Source organism: Lampris incognitus, chromosome 8, assembly GCF_029633865.1.
Source record: "Lampris incognitus isolate fLamInc1 chromosome 8, fLamInc1.hap2, whole genome shotgun sequence".
Classification (NCBI taxonomy): Eukaryota; Metazoa; Chordata; class Actinopteri; order Lampriformes; family Lampridae; genus Lampris; species Lampris incognitus.
In genome coordinates this window covers 27,514,820-27,535,194 of record NC_079218.1, presented here as the reverse complement: position 1 = coordinate 27,535,194, position 20,375 = coordinate 27,514,820, and positions in this window count along the sequence as shown.

Genomic DNA, 20,375 nt, shown 5'->3' with positions numbered 1-20,375 from the left:
CAGGAGTTGCAGAGAAGTATGTAGGAGTGGTGCAGGATACGTATGAGGGAAGTGTGACAATGGTGAGGTGTGCGGTTGGAATGACGGATGGGTTCAAGGTGGAGGTGGGATTACATCAAGGATCGGCTCTGAGCCCTTTCTTGTTTGCAATGGTGATGGACAGGTTGACGGACAAGATCAGGCAGGAGTCTCCATGGACGATGATGTTCGCGGATGACATTGTGATCTGTAGTGAGAGTAGGGTGCAGGTTGAGGAGAGCCTGGAGAGGTGGAGGTATGCACTAGAGAGAAGAGGAATGAAAGTCAGTAGGAGCAAGACGGAATACCTATGCGTGAATGAGAGAGAGGACAGTGGAATGGTCAGGATGCAAGGAGTGGAGGTGACAAAGACATCTGAGTTTAAATACTTGGGGTCAACTGTCCAAAGTAACGGGGAGTGCAGTAGAGAGGTGAAAAAGAGAGTGCAGGCAGGGTGGAGTGGGTGGAGAAGTGTGTCAGGAGTGATTTGCGACAGAAGGGTACCAGCAAGAGTTAAAGGGAAAGTTTACAAGATGGTTGTGAGACCAGCTATGTTATATGGTTTGGAGACAGTGGCACTGACGAAAAGACAGGAGGAGGAGCTGGAGGTGGCAGAGTTGAAGATGCTAAGATTTTCACTGGGAGTAACGAAGAAGGACAGGATTAGGAACGATTATATTAGAGGGACCGCTCAGGTTGGACGGTTTGGAGACAAAGCAAGAGAGGCAAGATTGAGATGGCTTGGACATGTGTGGAGGAGAGATGCTGAGTATATTGGGAGAAGGATGCTGAATATGGAGCTGCCAGGGAAGAGGAGAAGAGGAAGGCCAAAGAGGAGGTTTATGGATATGGTGAGGGAAGACATGCAGGTGGCTGGTGTGACAGAGGAAGACGCAGAAGACAGGAAGAAATGGAAACGGATGATCCGCTGTGGCGACCCCTAACGGGAGCAGCCGAATGTAGTAGTAGTAGTAGTAGTAGTAGACTCCTTGAGAAGGAGGGTGGAACCTGTGCTATTGTTCTTTTCTCTTTTTTCGGTCTGATATGAGTTATTTTGTTTGTTACCTAATCCTGGTTATTTAAGAGCCAGCGTCTTCAGTTGATATTTTGTTGTATATATTGGCTTAGGGTTAGTTTTGTTAATAAACTCGTTTGTTTTTACACTTGGTTCCGCCTCCCACCTTTCTTATTCCCCCAGGATACTTTTCTTTTCTTTGTTACTTCCCCTCATCCGCTGGACCTTTATTGAGGAAGATAAAATAAGTATTTAATTTTTAATTCTGTTAAGACAAAATTATAGTACATGCTTTTTGATAAAGCATTTGCCCATCCACTATTCTCCAAGGTTAAAAGTCTGAAGTCCACATCAGTACAGGTCTGAAGAGAGGGGAAAGACAAAAGGCATACATTAAGAATTGTCCCTCTACTTACAATAATCAAACCTATGCACACATTGCTCTTAGCCGTTGCCTTGTCTCATCTACTAAAACTATCTAACTCATTAGTGTTCAGTGACATTGGTCTTCAGAGATGGGAAAATGGAAGAGGGGTGAGGATGTAAAGACGGGGTGAAGGGATGCTAAGTACTCACCCCGGTCACAGATGACAGGCAGCAGGTCATTGGGATGGCTGGAGGGTCATGGAGGTCTGGATGCTGACATCATTCTATGTTGGAATAACCTGGAGAGAGAAACTGGAAGAGGAAGACAGAGACAAAGAGAAAAGGGCAAGGAAATAACTTAAGGAGGAGATGGATTGCATCCAGTGGAAAACATCTCAGTGAATTAGAGACATTTGAAATTTAAAACTATCTTGTTTATATGAGGGAAAGGTTAGTATACAACTGTATACTTACCGTGTGTAGTCTGATGTGATGTGCAGTTTCTCTGGTCATCATGGCAGTGTGAATGCCCCCATCTAGCTCAAGTCCACTTTATTCTCCAGTTGGTCGACATCTCTAAACTTCCTAACATGGGCCCATATGGGCGAGCCTGCTCTTCTCTACTGTATTCTTTTTTTTGCATTTAATTTTGTATTACTGTATTATAAGATATGTTTCCATATTTTATTTTATTCTTATTTCTATTTCTTATTTTATCTTGTATTTCTATTTATTTCTATTTTTCTTATTTTATTTCTATTTTCTTGTTGTCTTGTATCTTGTTAGTTTTTATTTTCTGGAGCGTGAGTTTCTGTAATAGGAACCAAGTTCCCCTTGAGGATGAATAAAGTATTCTGATTCTGACTCTGATTTTCTGCCCTGCTGTTGTGTTCTGTTTGTTCGTTATCTAGCCACAATGCGGGGTCTTCATTAATTATCGCAGTCTTATGCCCCAATTTGCTGTATTTTCTGCCCTGCTGTTGTGTTCTGTTTGTTGTTTATCTGGTCACATCGGGGGGTCTTCGCTTATGATCATAATCTTACCAATTTGCTGCTCTTTCTGGTGCTGCTCAGGTTGCTCTGTGATGGTGGTGGTGCAATTGCTGCTGCTGGATGCCGAGCTGGGGCAGTCCGTGCAAGGGTCTGGTTTGTGGTGGGCTGCTGCTGTGTGTCGGTGTCGCCTCTGACACTTTCCTCCCATACTGTAGCTGGTTCACTGCAACCAACAGCAGAGGCAGTAACGCTAGAAGTTGTAGGTGTGGTGGGCGCACAACAGGCGGAGGCAGTAGTAAGGCTGCTAATGTTAGCTAGCGCAGCTTCTTCAACTTGCATTACACCTGTTGTAGCTACAGCTACCATTTTACTTTTTTTTTACAGGTTTACAACCTGGGTCTTAGTCTTGTAGTTTTTGACATTGTGTATATTGGTTATAATGTCATTTTACTCACTGGCTGGGTGATGTGAGTGACTTTCAGCTGCTGCTGGGGGCTTGGGCTGGGGCATCGGGGAGCTCTTAATGTAGTGGGATGTTGGCACTCAGTCGTTTGTCGGTGGTGGCAGTACTGTGTGCTGGGCATTTGGATGCTGTCCTGGTGTGGGGGAAATGGAGAGTGCATGCTGCCCTGGGCACGTGGCATGGCCCTGGGTTATTCTTGGAGTATGATGCCTGGGCTTGGCGGCTGTATTGAGTAGTCATTGTGGTGTGCACAGTTGCCCAGGGTGTCCACTTGCCTGGCAGCTAGGCATCATGCCCTCCTTTGCCATACATTATTAAGTGTCCCGTTGCTGTAGGGCTGAAGACACCCACTGTGCCTGTCCTGTCTAACCCAGCTATCAGGAAACCGTTGGTGTCAGGCATCATCAAACTGCAAACCAGCATTCTCATCCCCTACCAACCCAAGGTCAACCTACACAGCAGGCGCTGTGTAAGTTAACTGTGGAGGGCTGTCTCTGTGGTGGTCAGGTGGGGTTGCTTGCATTGCTCAGCAGCAGTCATGTTTTCTCTGTCTTGGTAACTCCCACAGCCGATCCTGCCCCTAGGGCACCCCTGGGACTTTGGGGGCGTGCCTTGGAGATCTCGGTGCCTGGTTCAAACAGGGACTGGCTTTGGCGGTGACATTCTTTGGTGGATAGGGATAAGATAGATGTGGCGATGGCCGCCTTGTACAGTGTGGGACACTTGTGTGGGCTGCTCTGTGTGTGGTTTGTCCCCCGATGTGGGGCACGATGGTGGGCAGCTGACAGACGTGGCCTTCTTGCTTTGCTCCACTTGGGAGAGTGGAGCATTTCTTGGTAGTTCTCTGGGAGATAGAGTCAGCGCTGATTGGACACACTAACAAACACATGCATGTGTACAGGCACATACACACATGTACATATATACGCCTTCATATTTATATGTACACACACAAACACTTGCACCTACAACCAGAAGAAGTCTATCTTTATCTCTCTTTTTCCCCCCTTCTTTCACCTCCGTCTTACCAGCTGGCACCCACAAGCACAAAATGTACGAGTATAAAATTCACACTGTTTAGTCCCCAAACTATCCTTTTTTGTTTTACTTTTTTTGTGTTTGGTTACATCCTGTCTTATTTTATCACTCCCATGTCATTTTTCTTAAGGATGTTTACAACCCTATGTTGTCTATGTGTTGTTTCCACATTTGGTGTTCATCCTCCTCTTCATATACACTATGTATATGGAAACAAAGTCATCCTCTGAAGATAGGTGGTGGTAGCATGCGTGTGTTGTTAATTGTGCTTTTTTGTTTTGTTCTCTCCGTTTTTCTGTTGTTTTTTTTTGTTTTTTTTTTAGTGGTATCATTTTTAGGGAATTTTTGGATGCGTATTTTTGTCTTCTCTGTTGCACTGCTGTGGGCTGGGAGAAACAGCATTTCATTTTTATTTATGTGCGTAGGTACATAGTGAAAATGACAATAAACTAAATCTTGAATCTTGAATCTTGAAAAACAGTTTACTTTCAGACTTCATTTTGGAGATGAGACCACTACTGGAATCAATTTTACAAGAAAAGAGAAGAGACTTTATTTGTCTTACCGCTACACACTAGAACACACACACACACACACACACACACACACACACACACACACACACACACACACACACACACACACACACACACACACACACACACACACACACACACACACACACACGCAGGGAGTGGTGGCTTAAGAAATGTTCTTTCTGCATTTTTCCCCATCCTGCTGACCTTCCTCCAGCGGCAGCCAGGGTGCCTCTGGAGAGGGCCCCTTTCCTTCAGTGTCTGGGGACCAATCCCAGGTGGACATCCAAGTCATGGTCAGGGACAGGACAGGAGAGTGTTCAACATGTTTTTATTGGGGTTCTTTTTGGCGTAAGCGGAAACCCATCTGAGCATGGGGGAAACATGCAGAGTACACACAGACAGCCAATGCACACCAACAGGCCTGGGGGGAATATGCAAACTCCCTCAGTGCTCACCCCGCCCAAGATGGGAATCGAACCCAGGACCTTCTTGCTGTGAGGCTGCAGTGCAATTACTGCACCTCCATGCCACACTACCTTACAATGGCATCTTACAGGGCATTGGAACATGAGTGTCAGACATGTTTCAACAAAGTCAGTTTAACATAATTATCTAAACCTTGTATTTAGAAGTGAATATAAAATTGCAAGTTAAAAGTTATTACCCATAATGTCCAATATTATCAATGATTAGTGGCATTGCTGAGCTACCTCCTTGTTCAACTTGCAGGCATCACCAGCCTATGCTCACACTATTGGTAGTAGTGCTCATCGCCTAACTATCTGGCCAGTGTAATTGAGAAGTCTCAGATAATGGAAAATGTGCACAGTCTAGGCACACATTTTGTTGTTGTTGAAAGTACAAGTTTAAGGGTCATGTATGGTCCCATCAGACGCTGTTGTAAAGCTGGGTCAAAAATCTCCAAAACAAAGCCAGTGAGTAAAAGAATTGTCATAACCAATGCATGATGATACAAACTAGAAAAATAAGACCAAGGGGGTAAGAAAAAATGAATTTTCCTTTAGCGAATTTTTTTGAGTCGCAAAAATTTATTATATGGCTTTGTTTCAATGAAAGACATCAGTGCTGGGTGAACTCTCAACATTTCAGTGCAAATATGATAATATTCAATTCAGTTAATTCAATTCAATTTATTGTCATTAACAACAATGTGCAGGCACATGTTAAAAAGGAAATAAGGGCTGCGGCTTCGCCAAACAGCGCAAGACAGACATACACAAACACAGCAAACACAATATAAGATATACACAGACGAAGACCAAAAGCAAAAAATAAGTTAAAGAGCACGAGTACCAAAATATTTAAAAATATTCACAGACATTCAGTGGGTAGCCAGGTTCAGGTGGGCAACATCTTGGGGAAAGAAGCTGTTTTTGAGCCTGGTAGTGCGGGCTCTGAGGCTCCTGTAGCGCCTCCCAGAGTGCAGGGGGGAGAACAATCCATGGTTGGGGTTGGTGGGATCTCTGCTGATGCTGAGACCCCTTCGAAAGCAGCATTTGTGATAAATGTCTTTTATGGCTGGGAGCTGGGTACCAGTGATATGCTGGGCCACCTTGACGACCCACTGCAGAGCTTTCTGGTCTACTGACGTGCAGTTGCCGTACCACACTGAGATGCAGCTGGTCAGGATGCTCTCTATGGTGAAGTGGTAGAAGTTGGTAGAATTTTGGGGGCTAGACGGGCACTCCTCAGCTTCCTCAGGAGATGCAGGCGTTGTTGGGCCTTTTTCCCAAGGGCCTGGGTGTTTGACGTCCAGGAGAGTTCCTCGTTGATGTGGACTCCAAGGAATACTCCACTTCCACCCCATTGATGTATATATGGGGGATTGGCTGCAGCTTCTAGACCTCCTGAAGTCCACAATCAGCTCCTTCGTCTTCTGCACATTGGGAACCAGATTGTTGGTAGTGCACCATGATGTGAGGTGCTGCATCCTGTCCCTGTAGGCCGTCTCATCATTGTTGGAGATACAGCCAATGACTGTGGTGTCATCCGCAGACTTAACTATTAGATTTGAAGGATGAGTTAGCAGGCAGTCGTGGGTAAATAGGGAGAAAAGGAGCGGGCTCAGAACACAGCCTTGAGGGGCACCTGTGCTGAGGATCAGGGTGGAGGAGGTGTGGTCACCTAACCTAACAGACTAAGGTCTGTTGGTCAGGAAGTCCAGGGTCCCGTTACAGAGGGAGGGGTTGAGGCCAAGGGAGAGGATTTTGGTGGTTAGTTTGGCAGGGATGGTAGTTTTAGTTAATGATAGTGTAGATGATAGATTGGATAATAGTCACGTTTTCTGTAATAAATCTGTTGCATGTACAAAGTATGAGTGTTTACTGAGCCCAATCAACCACTCCTAATTTTTGTGCTGGTAGCACAAACCACCCCACACATTTCAAGGGCCTTTATTTTCATCTCATCACAATTACATTTATACTTTTCAGTATCAAATGCTGCCTGTGAAATTGTGTTTCATGGGCTTGCTGAAATGGCAGCATGAATGCACAGGCATTAAAACTTTAGAAGAATTAAAATTTAAGGTAAAAAAAAAGAAACAGTGGAAAAACGACAATAATGTAAAAAAGTCTAGGGATCCAGGTTTGAAATTAGCATAGAGTACACAACATTAGTAACATTAGTATAGAAGAAAAAAAACTAACATCATTCATGAACATGGATCATACAAAAGATATATAAATAGATCTGGCTAATGTTTTACAATACAGAAATGCATAATAGAGAGAGGCTATTCTCCTACACCACTGCAGAGTCAGATCCTGTTCAGGAGGATCAGGTGATCCAGTTATTAACAAAAAATCTTTGTTGAGGTAGTGCAATTGGAAATCTGTGTGTGGAAGCATGTATAGGGGGTGGATTAGAGGCATGGGGTAGTTGTGTGTAGGATCAAGAATCTCCTTAAAAGTGTCTGGTGGGTGCTAGGGGCTAGCAGGGTCTTGAGGAGTCTCACAGTCTGTGGGAAACAGCTGTTTCTCATGCGGGAGGTTCTGGCTTTCAGGCTGCAGAACCTCTTGTTGGAGGGGAGGGGAGGATTGTAAAAAGGTTGTGGGGGGGTGTAAACTATCCAGTACAATGCTGCTGGCTCTGCGGATGCAGCTCTTATGAAAAATGTTCTGGATGGCAGGTAGAGGGGCTCCAATGATGTGCTCAGCAGTTTTTAAGACCCTCTCCACTGTCGTGTGATCCGCAGAGGTGCATGAGCGGAACCATGTGGAGATGCAGTTTGTAAACATGCTCTCAAAAGTGCTTTGGTAAAAAGTGGTAAGGATGGGATGGGGGAGGCCAGTTTGTTTCAGGCATCACAGAAAGTAGAGGCGCTGTTGTGCCCTCTTGGCTATTGATGTGACATGGCAGCCCCAGGTGAGATCCTCATTGAGGTTTACACCAAGAAATCTGGAACTGACCACTATCTCCACCATGGCGTTGTTGACACGTAGAGGGGGAGGAATGTTTCCAGATTGTCTGAAGTCCACCAACATTTCTTTGGTTTTGGCAACATTGAGAGTGAAGTTATTCAAGTTCCACCTCAACTGTACTCAAGACTCATCACTCTGACTGATAAGACCCACCACAGTTGTGCCATTAGCAAACTTAATTAAGGTATTTGAGCTGTACCTGGCACAGCAATCATGGGTCATCAGAGTGAATAGTTAAGGGGTTAAGCGTGCAACCCTAGGGGGAGCCGGTGCTAGGTCTGATGATGCCAGAGGTGTTGCCGACCTTCACAACCTGTAGTCTATCAGTCAGAAAGTCCAGAGGGGGGTATTGGAGCCAAGAAGGTTCATCTTTTCAATCAGTTTCTGCAGGATGATGCTATTGAAGGCAGAGCTGAAGTACGGAAAAAGCATCCTTGAATAGGTGTCCCTTCTGCCCAGGTGGGTCAGTATGGTGTGGAACGTGGTGGAGATTATGTCCTCTGTGGATTGGTTGGGGCGGTATGCAAACTGGAGAGAAATACACACAACTAAAGGAAAGAAAATATTTTCTCTTAAAGAAATGTCAACATGAAGTGTCTTGAGGAACTATGGGCCACCAAGATAGTTTCATGCCCTGAAAACTGTCAGGTCCTCAACTGAAAGGAGGAGGCAAGAAATTTAATTCTTGGTCTGATGATGATAGCAGAGAAACATGTCCCTGGCTACGTCCCAGCACACCATAAGAGGGTTGAAATCTGGTGAATGAGATGGCCCTGGTATATTTTTACATGGATATCATGTACATTGAACTAATGATTCACCAATCGTGCTATATGAATGGGGGGGGGGCATTCTGCTACCATTGAGGTAGAAATGTTTACCATAGTATGAACAAAATCACACAGAAGGGCTTAGGTTGGGGTTTTTTTCTCCTTCCCATCAACAAAACTTTTTGAAACCCAAACCATGCCAGGAAAATGCAATCCTGCCAGAAGTTTATCTGATACTAAGAATGGAAGCATGAAGGCCAGATATAACCCACTAGATGGACTAGCTGGTTTGAATTATTGTACATGTCTATCCAATCCTCCAGCAATGGAACTTAAGTTGTTTTACTCCATCAAAGTATGCTATAACGTTACACATCCATCAGATTTACAGTTGGATTTGAATGTTCATGTCAATCATTGTCTTCTCTCACAGGTTTTACGACATTATACATTAAAATTGATTTAAATTAGGGTTGGCTAGGACATGTGACTAACAAAGTGTCATGGCATATTTTGTTCCATAAGGAACAGGAAACGGCACATTGAACCACCATGAAATATGATTAAACATGTACTTGTGTAATGTGTGAGCCAAAAGATGACGTTTGGTGTGAAGGTCTACTCCACCAGCACAGACAAGGAAGGGGGGATGTGTGGCATGTGTGAAGGGGCTTGGTTAGGACCAGACCGTCTCTCTGACCAGTGAGGAAGATAACGTTCATTCTTTTCTTTTCTTTCTTTCTTTCTTTTTCACGTACATATACCATAAATTAATCACAGTCACGCTCAGTGATTGTGATTAATTAAAAAAACTCCTGCATGGGTAAGCTTGTCCATTCAAATCTATAACTTTTTTTTTTAAATTTCCTTGATTTACTTCCTTTATTAAGAACAAAAATGGCACGTTGTGTTTCATAACACATCTCAAACATGAAAAAAAAGTTTCCAGTGACTTCCAGTCCCAAACGGCATGTGATTAAAGAGCTTTCAAATGAAGTCCATTGTCTATCGACTTCAAAAAATGTTTTCGTAATAATTTCAGACTTTTTATAAACATGTCACCAAACAAAAATAGGTACATATATGGAAACTAAGATCTCTCCTACTTACCCCATCTCACTTCAAAATATGGAAAATATTGGAATCCTGGATGAATATTTCACCCTCATATTTTCCAATGGACCTTTATGCTACACAAATATATATATGTGTGTGTGTGTGTGTGCGAGCGTGAGCACATACTTTAAGACTTGAACCTTCTCGTGCGTTGCAGTGCATTGTTTAGAAAGTCAAACTGCGGCGGAGCCGACTTCACATGACGTCACACGGCAGCCATCCTTCCTTGCTCAACCAATCAGCGCCGCTCGCTAGGAGCCACGTGGTCGACTCCCTGTTGGGATTTTGGAGTCGTGGTCGTTTGCAACACTGCGACTCTCTCTCTCGTCTATCCCCTCCCTCCATCCCCTCCATGGATTGCGTATGCGCTGAGGCTTTCTGTACTGATCTAGCGGGCTTTCTCAATAAAATACATGATTGCAATTTTTCCGTTAACTTTGTCGGATATGATCTTGTTTTTTTTAAACATGATGAAAATGAATGTTAAGTGCACTTGTGCGTTATTCATTATTTTTAGAAATTATGTGAAAATATCACATTGACAAGATGAATCAAGCCAAATTCCAACAATTTTCCCAATTAACTCAAACAGTATAGCACAATAGCACAAACAAAAAACCAATTAAGACTCGTTATTAGTTATGTTTGGGATAAATCCTTGTGCAATGAAATAATCCAGTGAGTCAAGTAAATTCTTTGAGACAGTACAAGCCTCTTTCATGCCATAAGCAATCATCAGCTGTTAATTTGACAGCTGATAGCTGATGATTGCTATATATATATATATATATATATATATATATATATATATATATATATATATATATATATTTGAACACAGATACAGGGAAAAAAGTTTTAATGCATTGCAGTTAAAACTTTTTTTCCTGTATCTGTGTTGATATTCTGCTCGTCATTAGTTGAGAAGTTATAACACAATTGACGGTTTCGGAAAAAACGCCATACACACACACACACACACACACACACACACACACACACACACACACACACACACACACACACACACACACACACACGCAATATGGACAAAAGTATTGGGACACCTGGCCATTACACCTACAGGAGCTTTTGTGACATCCCACTCTAAATCCATATGCATTAATATGGAGTTGGTCCCCCCTCACCCCCCCCCTTTGCAGCTATAACAGCTTCCACTCTTCTGAGAAGGCTTTCCACAAGATTTTGGAGTGTGTTTGTGGGAATTTTTGCCCATTCATCCAGAAGAGCATTTGTGAGGTCAGGCACTGATGTTGGACGAGAAGATCTGGCTCGTAATCTCCATTCTAGTTCATCCCAAAGGTGTTCAATAGGGCTGAGGTCAGGGCTCTGTGCAGGCAAGTCAAGTTCCTCCACACCAAACTCACCCAACCATGTCTTAATGGACCTTGCTTTGTGCACTGGGGCACAGTCATGCTGGAACAGAAAAGGGCCCTCCCCAAACTGTTCCCATAAAGTTGGAAGCATAGAATTGTCCAAAATGTCTTGGTATGCTGAAGCACTAAGATTTCCCTTCACTGGAACTAAGGGGCCTAGCCCAACCCCTGAAAAACAACTCCCTACCATTATCCCTCCTCTGCCAAACTGTACAGTTGGCGCAATGCAGTCAGGCAGGTAACGTTCTCCTGGCATCCACCAAACCCAGACTCATTCGTCAGACTGCCAGACAGAGAAGCTTGATTCGTCACTCCACAGAACACGTTTCCACTGCTCCAGTCCAGTGGCAGCATGCTTTACACCACTCCATCCAGTGCTTGGCATTGTGCTTGGTGATGTAAGGCTTGCATGCAACTGCTCAGCCGTGGAAACCCATTCCATGAAGCTCCCGGCACACAGTTTTTGTGCTGATGTTAATGCAAGAGGAAGTTTGGAACTCTGCAGTTATCGAATCAACAGAGCGTTGGCGACTTTTACGCACTACGCACCTCAGCACTCGTTGACCCCACTGTGTGACTTTACATGGTCTGCCACTTCATGGCTGAGTTGCTGTTGTTCCTAAACGCTTCCACTTTTCAATAATACCACTTACAGGTGACCATAGAATATCTAGCAGGGACGAAATTTCATAAACTGACTTATTGCAAAGGTGGCATCCTATGACAGTACCACGCTTGAATTCACTGAGCTCTTCAGAATGACCCATTCTTTCATAAATGTTTGTAAACAACACTTTTGTACATATAGTGTGTGTGTGTGTGTGTGTGTGTGTGTGTGTGTGTGTGTGTGTGTGTGTGTGTGTGTGTGTGTTTGTTTATGTTTGTGTATGTGTATTCTGTGTTTTTTTGGGTTTTTTTTTTAAATTGCACACATGGTAGTGTGTGTGTGTGAGAGAGAGAAACTCCACCTCTCTAATGCTGTCCAGAATAGGCATTCTGGAAGGATCCCAATTTCCAATCCCAACTAGTATGATTTAAAGGTACTACTGACATTCCAAAAAAAGTTTGTCTGAGGAAAAATAACACTTTTCACTTTGCTGTTGAAATCTAATTTCTATAGTTGTTTTTTTTTTACTACTCGTATGCTCTCCACCAGTTGTGTTGATGTGGTGAGAGAGGACATGCAGGTGGATGGTGTGACAGAGGAAGATGCAGAGGACAGGAAAAAATGGGAATGGATGATCCGCTGTTGCGACCTCTATCGGTAGCGGCTTGAAGTAGTAGTAGTAATAGTAGTAGTAGTAGAGATGCTCTTCACCAGTTGTGCACACAATGACCTGAGGGTGGCAGTATGAGTAAAGGTAGTTACTAGTATTCAGCTGTTGTTCCAGTTAGTCCAGCTTCCTATCAGGGAGCTTTCAAACCTGGAATCACAGGTGAACGTAAGTAACTACCTGCAAGAATACAAAACTGACAGTACTCGGGGTTTCTGAGGACCAGATTGAGAATCACTGGACTAGATTACCTATGATGCCCAAGTATACTTTGCAAGGCTGCAAATACCTTTGCAGATACCGACGAATCTACTACTGCTACTATTACTACTACTGCTACTACTCTACTACTTTCAGCTGCTACAGTTAGGGGTCGCCACAGCTGATCATCCGTTTCCATCTCTTCCTGTCCTCAGCAGCTTCCTCTGTCATGCCAGCTACCTGCATGTCCTCCCTCATCACATCAATAAACATCCTCTTTGGCCTTCCTCTTCTTTTCAGATACTGGTGAAAAAGAAATCTTAAGTCAAGACAAAAACATGTCTCTCTATCCTTCAGCCAGTCTGTCATCTCCCTCCAAGCAGCATTGCATAGGTGCCCTCTTTACCAAGAGACTGAATATTGCTTTGCACAATGTAAGGCAAACCCATTGGCAACAAGAGGCCATGCCTGGGATTCACAGTCAGTGCCAGACTGCTTATGCCACGGATGTATACCATGTGAGGAAATAGAGTAGATCGTACCATTGTGGCTATTCATCAGAGAGCCGCGATTTTGAAACGACTAGCTCTAGGAATGCTGTTTGTTTACCAGCAAAAATATGAACCAACACACACTCTCTTACAAATACGTTTGACCTCAAGCAAGATTCTTTGTTTAAATAACCTTGGTCAGCCAATATGTAGTGTCACATTCTTTTGCCTTAATTTTAGCATTCTGAAATTCATTTAGACGACGTGTATAAATAAGACTTCCTCCTAAACATTTTTCTTCTGCGCTTTAGGATCACCTATTAAAGAAGAAACCCTTCCATTAACGAGGCTATAACATCCCACCTTATGTGACGCATGATGTGACTAATAAGTATTCAGTAGGGGATGTGACTGAACATGCACACACACACATCCTGGGATTCTGGATTTGAAAACACAGGAGCAGAATTGGCGGCATGTTTTGATTTCTGAATTCATACCACCTCAGACTTGGCTCCCATAGTTTTCTAGAAACGACCCAGCAATCACTGATCTAGTGAAACTGTTCACACATGGCAGATGTCAGCAAATGTGCTGTATGATGTATGATAAAGATCAGCATCCAGGTAGAAATTACACATTGCTCATTTAAGCAATTGTAAACTACAACAGTTGGTAAAATGAGTTCAGAGAGTAAGAAGTCATACATTTGCAGGTTTACTATGTAATTTGCTTGGCTGCAAGACGAGTTTGAATTTGGGTGTGGTACTATTCGAGTCTTATATTCATTCTGACAAAATAGTAAAACACAACTTAAGTTGAATTGTACTTTATTTATGGAGAGAAACACATTTTGTCATTAAGACTTACATTTTGTTTGAGCCCACAGACCCAAATAGTTTATTTTGTATAGTTTTGGTCTACAAAAGCAATGCTTCCTATTCAATATTGATTATAATGTACAACTGCAACTTATTACACAATAACCAGAAAATTCCTTTATAATTCCTCCTTAAACAATGCAAACACGATAAAGGACAGTTCAAATGATCTTTTTGAATGAGAGCTATACTAATTCGAAAAATTGACTTCATTCCATTGATTATTGAATTAAAAACAATATTTGTAACGTGTGTGTACCTGAGTATATTATATACAATCATGCTGAAATTCATGAAACCCTTGACTTGGCAAATTTTGTTGCACCACAAAGTCATTGAAAAGTGCATTTGGTATGATATCAGCACACTGTAATTCATCAAAGGGAAATAAAAATCACTGATATCTTTCTGATTGTATGATATTAATGTGTAAAAAAGCAAATGATGTTTATTTTATTGGGGCTACATGCTGTTAGTGTTAGTTTTTGCTTCCAACAGTCCATTTTATGAATCTCAATGAGATTTGAGAGTCTAGGGTAAAATGTGTGGTTGAATTAAGAAGTCCAAGGAGTCGAGTTCCTCAATCTTGGGGAAAAATAAAACCGTTACATTTCCACTACTTTGTGAAAGTTAAAAGGAAGCTTTCTAGCCTGACTTTTCTACAGCGAGGACATAGGAAATTATATTTGTAGCTAAAGTTTTTCGACATTATGCAAAAACATTGCAAATCAACGTTCTCATACATTTTATCTTAGTTCATTGTATACTATCAAGTGCTTTTAGTATAACAGGTGCTTTTACCTCAGTTTTCTTGCAAAATGTATTTTTGGCCTAGTTCATCACACGTATAAGGATATTTTTCTAAACGGATATTTTCCCCCTCCCTTAAAAAAAATCTGTCCACATGACCTTCGTTTTACAAAATGTATCTGTACACACGAGAACGCAAAAACTGCAAACGCTCAACCATGCTGAGCCAGTAGGTGGCGATCAGCGATATGTCTAATACCAGAGAACATCCTGAGCATGCCTAGTGATCTTATCTTCCTTTAGCAGTAGACTTAAAAACAAAAACAGTAGCTAATTATTTTCGTTATTTATGATTATTTGAACATGTTTCTTTACCTTTATCTAAGACCGTTCTGGCACACGGCCCAAGGTGCTACGGCGAATCAAAGCAAAACGTGATTGGTTTCTGTGCACGAGGTGGAGTTGCTTAGCGGAGTTTTTAAAAAATTTGCGCTTTAGTAGGCCTTTTTTTTTAGTGACCTAAAACGCAGTGCGCTTGTGGACGAAATGCCAAAACGCATAGAAATAGCTATGTTTGAAAAAAACACCTATGTACGCGTGGATTAGTCCTGTTAGTCAGTGTTAGGGTTTTTTTAGGGCGTTGTTCCTTATCCGATGCGAGGGTCTAAGGACAGGACGTTGTGTTTGCTGTAAAGCCCCTTGAGGCAAATTTGTGATGTTGGGCTATGATGTTCTGGCAGCCTGTCCAGGGTGTCTCCCCGCCTGCCGCCCAATGACTGCTGGAAGAGGCTCCAGCATCCCGCGACCCCAATTGGGATAAGCGGCTTGGATAATGGATGGATGTTGGGGTATACAAAATTGACTTGAGTTGACTACGCCTAAGTGTTTGTTTATTTTTTCAATTTAACACCCCAAATTATGCCAAAAAAACAATAGTATCAAAAACTTCCAAGCATGATTGGTTGTGTGTGTTTGTGTATATATTTCATCTAATTATCTTTACAAGCAAGTTACATATCAAAGTCACTTTGGTTCTGGTCGTAATCACAAACGTTGACTCTGACCTAAAGTTGACTTAGTCATGATGAAACTAGTCCTTAGTAACATCCTGAAGATATTACTAGCCCAAATTTCATATAGAAAGGCTCACAGCAAAAAGCTACACACTATTCATTTGAAATAATTATATCAAAACTGGTCTCAAACATCAAAATCATTTAACTGTTATTGTGAGTGGCACAGAATTCACAAATCAATACACATCTTCTTTGTAAACATACAGGGCTATTCATTAGAGCAACTGCCAAACATTTAATCAGCCATTTCCAATTTCAAAGTGCATTCATATTGAACATTTTACTAAACACTGTCTTCCAGAGTACAGTATTCTTTGCATGACAACCTGTGTGTTTTTAATCAAGCAATTATGTTTGACAAAGCCACTCAATAATAAATTTGGCATGTCAGGTGAAATAGATTCAAAAATATTACTAAGAGACATTACTACTAATATAGCATAAAGCAGACGTGGCAATTTAGAGGGACATATAGCTGCACTTAACCAAGGTGCACAAGTTACAACACAGTAATTAACTTATAATTTTAACAACTTAAGTAATTTACTGTTAGTTTACATGAATAGATAATGTTCTTTATATACAGACATGTGACTATGTACAGAGGACACCATGCTTACTGCCGCACACAGGGTATCTGTGCACTTTCACATAGCACGTAAATGTCCCTGTAAATAAACTACTGTACCCAGTAAGAATTAGTACATACCAATGGGCTACTCCCAGTGACACACAGTGTCACAAACATTATGGCATTGATTTTTTCCCCTTATTTAAATAAAACTATTTTCATACTATACATTTCATGTTTTTATACAATCAAGTTATAGATACAATTTGTATCAACAAGCAAAAGTCAATTCTAGACATTTGTGACTTAGTTGTTTGCGGCACAAAGGTAAGGTGGGGGCAATGAACCACCATTCAGACTTTCCTTCCAATTTTTGAGCAAAGACGCAAAATAGTGGATAAGTGCAATGACTCGTTTTCCTGTCTGAAAATTAGGTGGTTCTTTGGCTTCAAAATAGTCTATGGCCCGGGTGAATTCAGAGTGTGTATAGGGTATCCACATCACAGTTTTGATGACAACTCTAAACAAACGTGTGTCTAGGTTACACTTTTTTGTCCTCATCACTTTCTTTGTTCAATTGAGTAAACTGCCCTGGCCATCCAGCTCAAAAAAGTAGCCTATAAGGCAGTATTCATGTCCCCTCCATCCACTGGCAGAGCTTGATTCTTTGAATTGAAACATAGTATCATGTAAGCTTTCTCTGCATCATGTGCACACAATGGGCCTCATGTAACCAACATACCATGTTCCTCTTACATTCGTTCTTGCGAGGGGTGTGTAAGAAGACAAATCATTCACTCAGGTTTCACCAAGGCATTAGACTATTCAGTTAAACAAAAATCTATGTTATCACAACATTTATATATAAATATATATATATATAACTTTTATAAACATAGCCTCAAATTTTGAAATTCCCCTGCTTAAAAACCATGTTGAGTGAAATTCAATACACATGATCTTAAATTGCTTCCTCCTATATGTGAGGATATAATACCTCTTTTTCATGTCATTGACGTTTTCTCTTACAACATTTCAACAATCTCACGGGAAAGCAGTATTAGTAAGGATGGCACGCAAACTTTAAGCCAAATGCCAGAAACAACCTTGACAGCAGCCTTGCAATCTGATTGTTTCACAGGAAGAAACATTTAGGCAGTTTGTTTCACCTTCTCATGAAGAGACAGGAGACCTAAGATGGCCCTGTCTCATTTCATGAAAAAAAAAGAAAAAAGGAAAAAAAAAGTCAGCAAAGCCCAAAATTCAGTTCGGGCAAACAGCATTCAAATGTTTTTTTTTCCCTTTACATCTGCTCATTTACCTTGGTTGTCCCTCAGCATTAATAAGGACATATATGTTTTCAAACACCACCAATGAGAACAGGTTGGGCTTAAATAATAAGCCATGTTAAAGAGTAACACCACTTAGTATGGAAAATCTTCATTCAGGTTTCCTCGGTCAATCCAACTTGTATTTGTGAACATGTACAACTTTCTCCAACAGCTGAGAGCAGAAAACAAAGACTCAGGTCTGTGATGTCATAAAACATGGAACCAAGGACTGCTGCATTAATAAGTGACAACTTGACTTTGTGAACTCAGGGTTTGATCTTTGCTTTACAGAGTCATTCATTCTTTACCAACCCATGCACCATGCACCAATTTTTCTAGAATTTCTCCTTCGGCTCTGTTACTGGCCCCTTATCAATCTTCATCATTTGGTTTTTAAAAAGAGAATTAAATCATTATGACATCACAGATCAGGCAACAAAGCTCCCCTTTGTAGCAATGGAAAATATTTGTACATGTTTTGTAAAGTAATGCTTCAACTACCCTTGGTCCTTGGGTGTAGGAGTATCAAAATACTGAAATTTTGTGGTATTTCCCTTTAATTGCACTGATGATGTTATTTTCACATTAAGACTGGCTTTATATGATGCAACGTCAACACAGGTACAGGGTTAACAATGCATGCAACAATTTTCATGAAACTTTACGCATTCAAAACAAAATGGCATGCAGTACTTGTAGCCATTTTACCTGAATCTATTCATTCACCAGTTTCCTATTAAAATCATAAACAAGTTTAGGGGCTCCTGTAAACTAGTCAGTTTTTTGGACACACACACACATACATATATATGTATATATAAATCTCCCTCTCACCCTTTTTTGGGTGAGGTGTGTCTTCCTCAAGCTCGGCTCTACCAGAAGCTTGGGAGTTTGAAGGTTCTGTGCAGTATCTTACCTGTTCCTAAGACCACACTCGTCTGGACAGAGACCTAAAATGTTTTTCCTGGAATCTGCTGGAGCCATTCTCTCAGTTTACATAGAGGACAATCTACATATTTTCAAACTGATTAAAATACTCATGCACATCTTACAAGCAGGGTTTTACACATAAGGATAAGTTCTCACGTTTGTGAATCATATTACAATCATCTAGATGTTGATTGAAATTACTCACTAGATTGTAACATCACTTGTCAAACTTGTGATCCCAGTTCTCATTAACCAATCATATTATTTTATGTAATGACTTTTTGTAGTGGGGTGGAGATGCGTCATCCTTTGAAATATTCAATAGGAACGAGTGGGATACATCTGCCTTACATTTTTTAGCGTCTCTGAGGCAAAGTCGACATGAATGTGGCCTAACAGGTGCAGAGCGCTACAACCCCAGGAGACATTAATTATAAAGTATCCACATATGATGGACACTTGCGGTGGCAAGGTGAGAACTTCTCCGCAAGTTAATTTTTAAAAAAAAGGGGACCGCAAGAAGGCACTACGGCAATAAACTCCTAATCTTTGTAAAAATCCACATCCAATCAAAATCACTGGCTTAAAACTTGCCAGACAGCCAAAACATTAAAACTTGGGCTAATCATGAACATACATCACATGGTAAAGGGACTCATTAAACTGATTTGTACACTCATGTACAAAAGAAGCTTTTTTCTTAGACCATGTGGGTACCATTTTTATAGCTGCCTGGAGCAACAGCCAACAAAGGTAACGAACTCAATCAGGAATCTTGTTGAGAAAATACGAGTTAGCAAAATCTTAACAAAAACTCTATTTGACTAAAGTTGTGCTAAAGTTGCACCATATAAAGCCATCCCAACAGCCTAACGTATGAGATCTCAAGGTGCATAACAGAGATATACACATAAAGCACAACAATTTCCAATAGCATAACCAAGTTATGATTCTATTTGTCTACAGGATTTTCCCAAAAATATATCGCTGTCAAATCAGAGTACACTTGAGCAGGCAATTGCTGGTTTCTGACAAGTGAAAGATTACGAAAGTTAGAAAACAGTAAGCCTCCTGAGAGCGAGTATGCCTGTTCTATTTCTCCATAGGACTGATTATGTCTATTAAGCTAATCATTTCTTTATTTTGAAGATGCTTTGTTTTCAACAAATTAGTGAAGACAAAGGTATCAAAAACGGTCTCAAACAATCTCATTATTTAACTGATTCATTAGCTTGATTGTTATAGCCAAAATTGGAGAATTTATGCCAAAAACTCAAGTCATTTCCATTGTTCTGCATAGGTAATGTCAGTCCAACAGAATCTCAAGATTCAGCAAAAAAAAAGTTAATAAGAGATAGACCATCTTTGAAACAAAAATATTTTTGTTTTCCTAGCATCTCCTAACACCAATAATAAATCTGATAGAGATATCTCATCTCATCTGACAGAGATATATTATTTAGAAAAATCCTGAACATACTATTTCCAATAAAACCAGCAGACAGGTAACTATACAATACACCATAGGAAATTTCCTGAACACGAAAACTAGTTTATACTATATTCAATAAAATTTTCTAAATCAAATTGTAAGAGTTTGTAAAATACTGACACTGGATAAATTCTGTTTTTGGCATTATTTAGCAGCTTAGAAATGTCTGAAATGATGGCTTTTGTGTGAACTATATATACACAGATGTGTGCACAGGTGT